The following is a 13,286-nucleotide window of genomic DNA, read 5'->3' on the forward strand; positions in this document are numbered from 1 at the left end:
CCACCGCCACCCCCACACCCACACCCACCCTCCAGCAGTCGAAAGCCTTCCTCAGGCTGACAAAGCTCTGTCTCCTGTGCCTGAGTTGGTCTCCATGCCCTTTTCAAACGCGAGTCCTCTGAATGAGGAATGGTTAACTTAATACATTCCCTGCTGCCTTACAATGATCACAGTAAACGAAAGCAGCTTGGACAGGCTTGAATCGGTTGCAGTTTGTGAAGAGAAGACACACAAAGTGCCAGGGAGATTGTGGTTGGCAGGAGGATTAGGCCCATTAAAAAGATTCCAAGTACTTTGCACTCAAACAAAACAAAAGATGTGATGAAGCCAACCCAGAATCCCCCTGGGTTCCATCATAGGCTCAAAAGAATAAAGATTTTACAGGATTTGAAAGACTTGGATTTTATAAAGGACCTCCGGGGCCCCTCCCCGACATGGTGCCACCTAGAGAAGTAATTCCCCCTAACTCTCCATCTGAACACACAGAGAGGTCTATGTTCATGGGCCACGGGTGGTTCGGGGTGGGTGACTACCTCTTGAACTGGCAGCAGATCTTGGTAATATCACATTGCTGTGTGTGTGTGTGTGTGTGTGTTTTTTCTTTTCAGGGAGACCGGAGAAACATTAAAAAAATACAGATCCACATAGAGCTGTGATTTTTGTCTGTGTTTTGACCCATTCCCCTTTCCTGTACCCCCTTTCTCTGTTCCGGAACGAGTAGGTCTATCCCATGTTATTATATGTGAGAAGTGTGTTATTTTCCTTTTTGATTTTGCAGGGGCTCGAGGCTAAGAATTTGCTTTGAATATTGGGAGAAACTTTGAACTTTTGGGTGGCGTTGGAACAGGTATCTATTATATACCATTTTGGGTAGGCTGGAAGCACCCTGCATTTGAGACGTATGAGAGACTCAGACGTCTCAAATAAGAGGAGGAACGTTAGTTTGCCAATAAGGTGTTCCCTCAATGGCTCCATCCCCGGCTTTTCTCAGAGCAGGGGTTTCAAGGAAGTGATTCGCTCATGAGCCTTCTGTTCTCCTTGATGGATTACGCAACAAATGGATTCAAAATCTTAATGGAATGTTGGAAAGTGATGGAACTGTGGAGAGTGGAGTCTGAGTGGAGGAAGTAGTTAGCCAGATGCCTGCTTCATAGAGCATCTTCCGGGCACCCTTTCCTGGTTGCCCCTCACGCCGAGGAGGGGAGCAGCTTTCATCTCTCATCCCTTCCTTGTTTCTCCAGAGCAGCAGACAGTGGCCAGCCAGCCAGAGACTGTAACATCAGAAGCTGTGAGAAAAAAAAAAAAAAAGCTTTAGACTCCCTTTAAACTGCTTGTCACAGCAACAAATCTAACACCTTGTGTTTTATGCAACAAAATTGTTAATGCAGAGCTCCTTGGGTCAGCCCTGGTAAGGGCCCAACTTAGGAGTAGGAGCATGTAACATGTCCAGTATAGGCAAGAAGAATGGCACTAAATAGGTCCTAAAAATAGGTCCTGCTGATGTTCACCTGACCCCCACCATCCTGGATCTTTATGGGGATCTCTCCTCTGGTGATTAATCTTTTTTTTTAATGATTCTATTTTTATTATTTTTATGTGTATTTCTGTTTTGCCTACATGTATATCTGTGTGAGGGTGTCAGATCCCCTGGAACTAGAATTACAGAACAGCTGCGAGTTGCCACGCAGGTGCTGGGAATTGAACCCAGCTCCTCTGGAAGAGCAGAGAATGCTGAGTCATCACTCCAGCCCCCTGGTGATTAACCATTAAACATAACCTTCCGTTCAGAACACTTGACACACAGCACATAGCTAACATCCAGTTACCAATAAGTTGGTAATGGGTAGCACTCCATCACCAAACTCCAATCGTCTTAGGCTGCCTTTCCAGAAGGATGGATCTGTTCTGAACTCTGACCTTTGCTCAAACCCACTTCCATGCCCCAGGCTCAGGGATGTCCTTCCAGTGGTTCCAGAAAGCTGTGCTGGGGTGGGAGGCTGAGGCCACCGCAGGCTGCTCCTGATTCCGAATACACTCTTGTCTGCCAGTAGCAGACCACTTGCTTAGCATCCCTCGGCCTGGTGCTCAATCCCTAGTACTGGGAGAAAAATCACATTTGTTCCCTCTCCTCTCCTAAAAAAAAAGTCATACCATTAAATTACCACTAAACAATAGCCCACCATGTATCACCAGTGGAAGCCTTTGCCTCACAAGTCTGTGCACTTCTGAAGCCCTGGGTTTCTCTGGGCATCCACAAAGGGGACAACCGCATACTTCCCTTTTGGCCTAATATAATTTTTTTGATATTTTTGTTTGTCATTATTTTGCCGTGTTCTGTGTCTGATGTTTCCTTGCTTTTTGTTTTGCTTCTTTTTCTCTTATGATCTGCCACCTTGGGTCCTTATGGTTTTGGATGTTTTTGCAGTGATGGAGATCAAACCCAGGACCCTACAGTGCTGTGCAGGAGCTCTGCTCTGGAGCTGACTCCCATCCTCTGATAGCAACGATTAGTTGAAATTATCAATTAAATATTTAAAGATGAATTCAATATATCAATGAAATATTTTGAACATGATTTTTTTTTTAAAGGTTCATGGACAGATTCGATCTACAAATGGATAATAATGTTTTCTCCATTGTTTCAGTTGAAGCATCAATTCTAGTCCTAAGTCAGTCTTGCCCTGCAGGATAATGAGTCAGAAAGCTATTGTGTGCTGTTGTTTCGGGAGAGCCATTCGCAGCAAAAGGAAAACAAAAACACCTTATGGATTTGACTGAAGTGTGAGATAAATCTTTGTATTCCTATTCCAAAGCCAGTAAAAGAAAAAGCTTCCATGTCACCTTACAAATGGATCAAAGTTTCTTGATAATTTCACGTTATGGCCCCATCTTTGTTTTAGTAACTTTAGCTCACTGTAAGGCTGGAAAATGGTAGGAAATTGTTTATTATATTCTTTAAAAATTCGTTAATAACTTAAACATATAGAAATCTTGCTTCTATCTCATAATCGTCTTAGACTATAGTTAGTGGTGTCTTCCTTTAATCCTCCATAGCAGGGGCTTGGACTGGTTGAAATAGCAAGTAACACAGGATGACCCCCCCCCCCAGGCCAATAGAAGTTTCCTTGACTCAAGATGGATACAGCTTGGGCTGAAGAAGAGCCTATTGGTGACGATTGGCTAGTGACATTCTCCACTACCTATCCCCCCACCCCCCACCAACTGCTCACCAGAATCTTTGAACTGTCTGAAAGATGACAGATGGGTTGGAAATCCACAGGCCACCAGCTCAGCTCAGCTCAGCTCAGCCTAGCCCATCACTCGCTTTATAAATGAAGTTTGTTAGACGATGGCCCTGTTAATCACTCATACATGGGCTCTGGGTGCTTTTATTCTTGACAAGCAGGAGTAGGTAGTTTATAACAATTAAATAATCCAGAAACAACAAAGCAGTTACTACTTAGTCTTTTACCAGAAGTTGAACTAGGTTGGAGAATATTCAAGGAAGATTGTGCAGGACTATTAGGCCTCCCCCCCACCTCGCCCCAAGGTAATAATGAGAAAAATGAAGCCAAGTGAAGTGCTTTAACCTCTTCTGTCCTCACAGCCCGTCCTCCACAGTGGCCATGGCTCTAGCAGAATTCAGTCTCATCTCGGCCACCTGTCGTCCACTGTGGCCTTCAGTCTGGAACAGTTATGGTTGTTGACTTGAAGCCCTGACTGGAGATGTAGAGCCCAGTCTTGCCAGAGCCTTGTGCTTCTTGAGTCCTCCTATGGAGTGTTACCTCTCCATGAAGAAGACAAACCAAGAACAGAGCTGTGGGCTTACAAAAATGGGAGACCCAATACAGAGCCTGTGCAGTGACTGATCAATCTCCCACTAGCTTCTGGAGAGGGAGGAGTTCAAAGAACCTGAGTGACTTTGTCACTGGAGGCCCCTGCTAAGATGGAGGATGGTGCCACCACTATTTCTGCCATGCAAGCCCTCCTTCTCCACACTGTCACACCACGATCTTCTGGAACAGTATCCTCGAATTTGTATTATGTGAGGGGGTTTAATGGAGCTCCCCAGTGTCACTGAAAACAGTCTTAAATACCCTCTGATAGTGTTGACAGCAACCAAGCAATACGCCCTGCTCTGTGAAATGCGCCCATAGCTCCCACAGACTGAAATGAGGGTGACCAAAGAGCCAGCAAGAAAACCATCAGCCAATAAACACTAACACCTCATCTTTCATGTGGACAGTGAGTGGCGTGTCTTGATAACCCGAGCCCAGCATCACACTGTACATTTGTAATAAGCAGCACAGAGCTGCAGGTACAGCCTTGTGCATTTCATTTTGTTTCTATGGAAGGTTGGTGACACAACTCTTGATGGCTGGAGAGCCACACAGAACTAACAAGACCAATTCCTAGGTCACCTACCCCTCATGTTGAGCTGCTCCTAATGGGCCTCGGACAACGAGCATTTACCTATTACCTCACCATAGTGAAAAATGCTTGGTGGCCAACCACATTCAATATGGAAGTTCAGGTGTTAGGCGCCTCTGATGTCCTGGGAAATTTATAAGGTATGAACAATTGGTCCTAAGCTCAGTTGCAAGTCCATCACCATAAGTAACACATGATCATCTCCCCAGCTGCACAAACTAGGGGGACCTGCACAGAGTAAGGGGACACCTGCACAGATCGGGGGCTCCCCAGTTTATGATATGCTCAGGGAATGTATTAGTTGCAACAGAACTTACCTCAGCCTTTGTCCAGTTTCTGTCACTAGTCCTATAAAAACCCTAGACCAACAGCTCAAATTTTTTCTCTCTCTTGAGACCCCTCCCTGGAATTTTGTTTCACTACTTCTTAGTTCCTTGTCCTTATTTCTCGTCAATAAAGCTCATTTTCTTTGCTTACTGCTGTATATGTCCAGACCATTAACCACCATTAGCACGAGACAGCAAACTCAAGAGCTACTGTCCCAGTTTGACTTTTAGTGACTGTTGAGTGTCCACCACCCCTAATTTCCTGAATATGATGTTCTCTTGAACATCTGCATCTATTCAATGACACTTGGGATTGTGCTAATTGCCACCACTTAGACACATTAAAGATAGCCAGGCAACCACAGTCTGTGCTGCACATGGTTTTGGCTGCACGCCACACAGTATTTGTTATGCCAGAACATGGAAATGCTTAGCACATCTGTTTTACCACCTTCTCTTCCTAGGTGGCTAGTTGAGTTGAAAGGGTAATTACTCCTAGCATCCTCTGAACATTGAGGAGTGGACAACAGAGAGAGTTGCCTAGAGATTCATTCTCAAGGTCTTGTGTCAAGAAATATAGCCAAGAAATCCTTACCAATTCAAAGGAGGTGATGGGCACACCCGAGGGCAGCCTTGGAGAAGGAGCACGATGGTTTCCGATGGGATGGGGATGCTTACCACAAGTCATTGTCCTATTTCAGTGTTGCTGCAGGCTCAGGCTCGCTTCCATTACCGGGCAGGTGGAAACCAGATGGAAGCTGCACAGCTCTGAGATCATCCTCCAGAGAAACCTCTGAGTCAGTCCCTAGAGTATTGATCAGTCCTTCCCACGTGAAGGATGCAGCGGTGCTGTACAGCATTGTGGGCTGACTAAACGAGCATCCTGAACGATCAGGTTACCCACATGAGTTTATTTCTCTCCCCATATGGCTTTCTGATTTTCAAAAACACCCTTGACCCATGGAAACTGAAAGTGATTCCAAAGTGCCCGATTGCAAAAAAATAAGAGATACGTGATATCCAGAAAACGTGTCTTCTGATTTTATGGAGTTTTGTTGTTGCCACCAAAAGCGTGTGTTTTATTATGTTGATAAGTTACATAACTATACATTCCAAAGCCATATTATCTTTTAAATTATCCTCATCTCATTCTTCAAAGTTCTGTTGTAGAAATTTTAACCCTTATCTCTGTTTGTTCAATTATTCCATTGACAGATACAAATTATTTCCTCCCCTGGACATGGCAGACAATTTATCACAGGGCACTTATGCTTTGGGGGCCAGAAGACTTGGACAAGCAGTGTTGAATGTGTGACTTATGATGCCTTTGTTACTAAGAAGTCAGAATGGGAATGGTTTAAATTATGTTTTCAAAAGGACGGTTTAAAAGCTGCATTTCAGAAAGGGTGATGGCGTATTGTACACAGCATGGCGACTGCTTACCTCTGTGCTCACGTGGTATCTCCTTCATCATCAAAGGTCAGTCTTTCCTCATTTCTAATCCTCAGTTCTGAAAGTAAGGCAACTTCAATATCTAGTGAGAGAGCCAGTAAGTTCCTGGTAACTCAGAGACCACTCATGCTGATCGAGTATGAGGAACAGGCCAACATATACAAGCCTTGCTTCAGACCAGCCTAAATCCTCACCCTGTGTGGCTCAGTGAGACGTTCAGTCTGCTGGGAAGTGATGCACTGTACCTTACACCTTAAAGTTTGAGATTGTTTTTCCTGTTTAAATCAGTTGTGCCTGTTTTAATACAAAGCTATAATCCAGACCAAATGAAAGACATTCATCTTAATGGTGGGTCCTTTTCCAATATGGTACAGACAACTTTAATTGGATGCTAAAGGAGGTGTTCTTTAGCATTACATAATTATCCATCAAGTGAACACCTGGAACTTAGTTTGCAAACAGTGGGAAGGGAGCAGGGGAACCTCTGGACTTCTCTTTAGATAAAGTTCACAAAACACAGGAGTTGGCACCAATGTGCTATAACTGAGCCACGATGAACAAAAGTCCAGTTCCCCTGGGCAAAATCCACACCTCTCCATGGCAAATTACAGCATGGCTTAGGGTCTCTACATCCCTTTAAGAAAACCTACTGTGGCTGTGTATCCCAGTACTCTGGAGGCTCAGCAGAACTGAGAGTTTTAGGTCAGCCAGGGACCACACAGAAAGACCTTGCCTCAAGAGAAGAGTACAGGCTTGACTTTGAAACCAGAATATCTTTTTCATAGTATTTACACTTTTGCATTGATATAGTAGATGTTCAGTAACCAAATCTTAGAGAATGGTTTGCTGATAAAGAACTATCCAATAAAAAGCAACTAGCAGCTGAGAGTGCAAATAGGAAATCTGGGACCAGTTACCTGGAGAGAGCAGAAGTGCTCATTAAATCCACTAGTAGGGCATCAACGCCAGGACTGGATCACTGGCTTCCCATCTCCTTTTCTCACCCAAACTTAGTGAGAGGGAACAGAGAAAAGGGCTGGATAGGGCTGATGAGATCTCAAAGATGAAAAACACAAGATGGCAGGCAGACAACACAACGCAGGGAGAGGGAACAGGTTCAGGAAACAACTGACTCTTCCACTCCTCCCCTTCCATGGCCCAGGGGACACGCAAGGTATTACAATGATAATCACACTTATTTAGTGACAAAAATGAAAAAACAAATGCCTATCTTTTGGCTCACCAAGATGTGGCACATAAAAGAAATTTAAATCACTTTGTGTGGTTTTATTCTATCCCTAAAAAGAAATGTCATGCCTTCCTGTCGAGAAAGAAAAGTTCAAAGACAAGGCAGAGAGGAACCAAATAAATAAAATTAGAGACAGAAAGGGGGACATCACAAAAGACACCAAGGAAATCCAGAGAAACATAAGAACATAATTTAAAAATATCTACTCCACCAAACTGGAAAACTGAAAAAAAAGGATGAATTTTTAATATATACAACCTACCAAATTTAAACCAAAATAAAAATAAGCACTATAAGCAGATGCACAACTCCTACTGAAATAGAAGTAGTAATTAAAAGTCCCCCCCCCAAAAAAAAAAGCCCAGGGCCAGATGAATTCAGCATAAATTCTACCAGACTTTCAAAGAATTATTGCTAATACTCCTCAAATTATTCCATAAAAGAGAAACTGATAGAACATCTAATTTATTTTACAAAGCCACTATCATTCTGATACCAACACTATACAAACACCCAAAAACAAAACCAAAAAAAATTATAAACCAGTATCCCTTATAAATATACATGCAAAATTTTTCAACAAAATATTTGCAAACCAAATCCCAGAACATCAAAAGTATTATCCACCATGGTAAAGTTGGCTTTATCCCATAGATTCAAGAATATTTCAACGTGTAAATCAGCAAACATATTCTATCATATAAACAAAATGAAAGACATAAATCACATTACCTCATTAAATAGAGAAAAGGGTTTTGACAAAACCCAGAATTCCTTCATGATAAATGTCCTGGAGAGAGTAGGGATACAAGAGACATACATCACCATAATAAAGGCAATTTAGAGCAAGTCCATGGTGCTACCAACATCAACGTAAACAGAAAGAAGCTCAGAGAATTTCCACTAAAATCAGGAACACAACAAGGATATCCATTCTTTCTCTATCCAGTATAGTAGTTGAAGTCTTAGCTAGAGCAATAAGACAGGAGGAGATCAAGGGATACAAATGAGGAAGAAAGAAGTCAAAGTATCTTTATTTGGAGATGGTATGATTTTACACATAAAAGATCATAAAAGTTCCACCAGGAAACATCTACAGCTGATAAACACTTTCAGCAAAACAGCTGGATATAAAAGTTAACACACAAACACCAAAAAAAAAAAAAAAATGAAGGAAATCAAGGGGATACAAGTTGGAAAGGAAGAAGTCAAAGTATTTTTATCTGACGATGATATGATAGAATACATAAGTGACCCTACAAATTACACCAGTGAACCTCAACAGCCGATAGAACACGTTCAGCAAAGTAGCTGGATGCAAATTAACTCACAACAATCAGTAATTTTCCTCTATACAAATGAAAAACTGAGAAAGAAATCAGGGAAACAACACCTTTTTCAATATCCCCAAATAATATAAAATATCTTGGAGTAACTCTAATTAAACAAGTCAAAGACTTGTATAATAATATCTTTATAACACCAGAGAAGGAAATTGAAGAAGATACCAGAAGATGGAAAGATTCTCCTGCTCATGGATCACTACAATTAATATTGTACACATGGCCATGCTAACAAGAGCAATCGATAGATTCAATGGAATTTCCATCAAAGTTCAAACAGAAAATCAAAAATAATTTACAAAAGTTAAAAGAAATTCAGCTTCATGTAGAAACACACACACATACACACACACACACACACACACACACATGATAGTTAAAACAATAAAACAATCCTGAATAATAAAAGAACTTCTGGAGGTTATACTACACAGTTATAATAATAATAATAAAAAAATCATGGTATTTGCATAACAACAGACACATTGTGTTAGGGTTTTATTGCTGTGAAGAGCCACCATGGACAAGGCAATTCTTATAAAAGAAAACATTTAATTTGGGGCTGGCTTACAATGTTAGAGATTCAGTCCATTATCATCATCACGATAGGAAGCAGGGCAGCCTGGGGGCAAACATGGTTCTGGGAATGGAGTTGCAAACTCTACATCTTGATAAGGAGGCGTCCAAAAGGACACTCTGATTCCACACTGGCAGAGCTTAAGCAAGGGAGACTTCAAAGCTCACCCAGCACAGTGCCACATTTACTCCAACAAGGACACACCCACCCTAACAAGGCACTAATAGTGCCACTCCCTGTGGGCCAAACATTCAAACACATGAGTCTATGGGGGCCAAACCTATTCAAACCACCACACACACTGATGAAGGAAATCAATAAGAAAATGAAAGCACATATTGACAACAATGTGGGGAAAGGATAACATTTATCTATTGTGTTTGTCTATTGCATACTTGTACAGCCACTATGGAAATCAGTGTGTGTGGGGGGGGGGGGGAAAGCTGGGACTAGAGCTCTTTCAAGATTCAGCTATACCACACTCAGCCATATACCTAACGGTCTACATCTCACTACAGAGACCCATGTTCATTGTGTCTTTCTTTATAATAGCCAGAAACTGGAAACAGCCTAGCTGTCCATCAGCTGATGAATGGATGCTGAAAATATGGTAGGTTTATACTACAAAATATTGTTGACATGCAAGAAAAATGAAACTATAAAATTCACAGGCAAATGGATGGAGCTAGGGAAAAAAAAACAAAGTGAGGTAACCCAGTAACCCAGACACCAAAAGATACCTAGTATGGGTCCGGAGAGGTGAGGGAACAAGGGATTTGCCAATAAAGGAGAACTAGTATATTTTATAGAGAGACAGAGGGGAAGTTAGAATAGGGTTAAATAGGGGAGGCCATGGGAGAGGAAAGTAAAGGAGGGACTATGGGGAATAACTAACACTAAAGGCCATTTGAAAAATTATAGGAAGACTGTAGAAGTTTGTGTGTGGGGTGTGTGTGTGTGTGTGTGTGTGTGTGTGAAAGTACTCTAAATGAAGTCAGCAAATAGGGAAGACAATGCCCCAATTAGACATCTTTCGCCTCCAAGTAAAGCAATCAGTTCCTGGAAAGGATTATATCTTATTGATAACTGGCCAAAGGGGCCCCATGGAAACCCTCCAATATCACAGGATGTTGCTATGGCTACTGGTTACTCTCTTCAACTGGTGGTAAAGACAACCCTTAGACATCTCACTGAACAGAAGAAAAACGAAGGTCTTCATCAAACCCAGCTGCAAATCCTGTAGCCTACCTCAGTGGCCAGCCTAAATGATAGCAATAATGTGCAATAATGGCGTAAGTGATATGAAAACAACCAACCACCCTCTGATTGGGTTTAAGACCTATAGCAAGAGATGTATCTCGTATCTGATACTCCTAAAATGAGCAAGAACTGGAGACTAGATAGACCATGGAACTAGGGGAAAATCTACTAAATGAGCAAGCAACACAATGACTTCTAATAATATTCTGCTATATCCATAGGATAGTGCCTCACTTAGCCATCATCAGAAGAGCTTTCTGCAGTAGATGGAGACTCATACAAAGACCCACAACTGGACAGTATCCAGAGGGCAAGAGACTTTGGAGGTCTCCAAGGAAAGTGTCTTCCAGACACAAGACTGGCATATAAACTCACAGAGACTGTGGCAGCATACACAAGGCCTGCACAGGTTTAAGCCAGATAGAGTCCCAGCCCTGAGAAAGAGCCAAGGAGACACAGGCTCCCACCTCTATTTGCAACTGATACCTGTAGATGTCCAACACAAAACGAACCCAATGCTAATTCTGTAGATTTTTTAATCTCACTTTTGCTTTGTTTGGGCAATTTTAGTCTTCTTTGTCTTTTACTTATATTTTTGGTTTTGTGTGTGTGTGTGTGTTTCTTCCTTTTTGTTTTGTTTTGGTTTTTGTTTTGTTTTGTTTTGTTTTGTTTCAAGAGGGAGAGAATAAAAACCTAAAGTTGAGTTAGGTAGGAAGTTGGGGAGGATCTGGGAGGAGTTAGGGAGAGGAAAACATATTGTACATATTTTTTTCCAGAAAAAAAAAACATAAAGGAAATTTGAAGCATTTTGTGCATGCCTTATTCTGTCCCTAAAAAAAAAAAAAAAAAAAAAAAAAAAATTTATACTTTCCTGTTTATAAAGGAAAGTTTTCAAAAACAATGGTAAGAGAAGCCTGGCAAATGATTATTCAAAGAGTTTGAATGAAATAAAAGTTCCACATTTGCCCACATAGGCTTCAGAAGGGGAAAAATACAAAAACGTTATCTGCCCCTTAAGAGACCTCAGAGGACATTCACTTGGTGAATCCAAAACTTCAGCCCACAAAGTGGGTGGACAGGTAAGCGAACTCAAGCCAGATTCACCCCTACAGAAGACAAGTGTGGCCCGGTCCTTGGAGATCTTCCTTACTCCAAGTCTCAGACTGAGGTCAGCTTTCCTTACTGGCATCTCTCCCAGGTCAGTTTTCCCAGTTTTCCCAGCCTCGAGTGCTGGAGCAAGATCCCAGTCCCACCCTCTGCTCTTCCTGGAAGCCCAGACCAGAATGCTCAGCTCTCAGCGGTAGTCTTGTCTTGCTCCTTCTCCAAGCCTGAGCCTTCTTTCTCCTTATTCAGAACTTACATTCAACCTTCTGAAATCAGCCCAGCTTCCTTTGCAATTCCTGCAATAGAAGGTCAAGCACTGCTAACCACAGCAACCTCTCATCACCAGCTCACAGCGCCAGGGCAACCCCACTATCTCCTCATCACCAGCTCACAGTGCCAGGGCAACCCCTCTGTCTCCTCATCTCCAACTCACAGTGCCATGGCAACCATTCTGTCTCCTCATCACCAGCTCACAGCTCCCTTCCTCTTGCACACGCATGACCTCTGGTTTCCCTTGGGAATTTCAAGCTAGGCCTTCTGAATTCTCATGTGACCCCCAGGCCCCCTTTCACCTGAAAACAGGTACACAAATCAAACACTTGGTAATAATAAATTATAAAGAAATGTTTTAAGACAGCTCCAAAAGGCAATTTTATCATTTTTTAAAAACTGTAGTGAATTCTCATGTTAATAAGAAGGGTGGATGTAATTTTACAGGAAGAATTAGATCTTGGAAAGAGTAAAATGGTTCAGAGGGTAAAGGAGCTCGTAGCCAAGCCTGACGACCCAAGTTCGATCCCTAGAACCCCATGGTAGGCAAAGAGAACTGAATCCTAAAAGTCATCAATTGACCTCCACCTGTATGCATGTGGGACACGCTCTCCCAACTCACGCACAAATTCACAAAATAATAAACAGACACGTGTACTGACCAAGCCCGCTCAGTCAGTCAGCGGGGTCTCAAGGGAGCGAGTGAGGGTTGAAAGAGAAGAAACACAATTAGAGAAAACGATCACCTGACTCCAGCCAGTGCCAAGGCTGGGGCTGCTTTCTGTCCCGCCAGCCTGCTTTTCTATCATTCTAGGTACATCCAAAAAGCATAGTCAGTTCTTAGATCAAAGACAAAGGAATCAAGCAAAGGAGTACACAAGGAGCTCACACAAGCAAAGAGATCCCATAAGGAAGTCATTCAGCAAGATAGTAAAAAAGCAAAACCCCATGGCCACTGTTTCTGATATTCTAATCTCAGCCTCCTTCCTAACATTCAAGGTTCTGCTTCCTGACTGTGGCATGCAATGTGGCCAGTGACTTCAAGCTCCTGCCACCTATGGTGTCCTCTCCATGCTGGCTTGGACTCTCCGGGTGTGATGGTTTGTATATCCTTGGACCAGGGAGTGGCACCATCTGAAGGTGTGGCCTTGTTGGAATAGGTGTGACCTGGTTGAAATGGGTGTGTCACTGTGGGTGTGGGTATAAGATCCTCACCCTAGTTGCCTGGAAGTCAGTCTCCCACTAGCAGCCTTTGGATGAAGACATAGAACTCT

The sequence above is a fragment of the Mus caroli genome, chromosome 18 (genome assembly GCF_900094665.2).
Source record: "Mus caroli chromosome 18, CAROLI_EIJ_v1.1, whole genome shotgun sequence".
In the NCBI taxonomy this organism is placed as follows: Eukaryota; Metazoa; Chordata; class Mammalia; order Rodentia; family Muridae; genus Mus; species Mus caroli.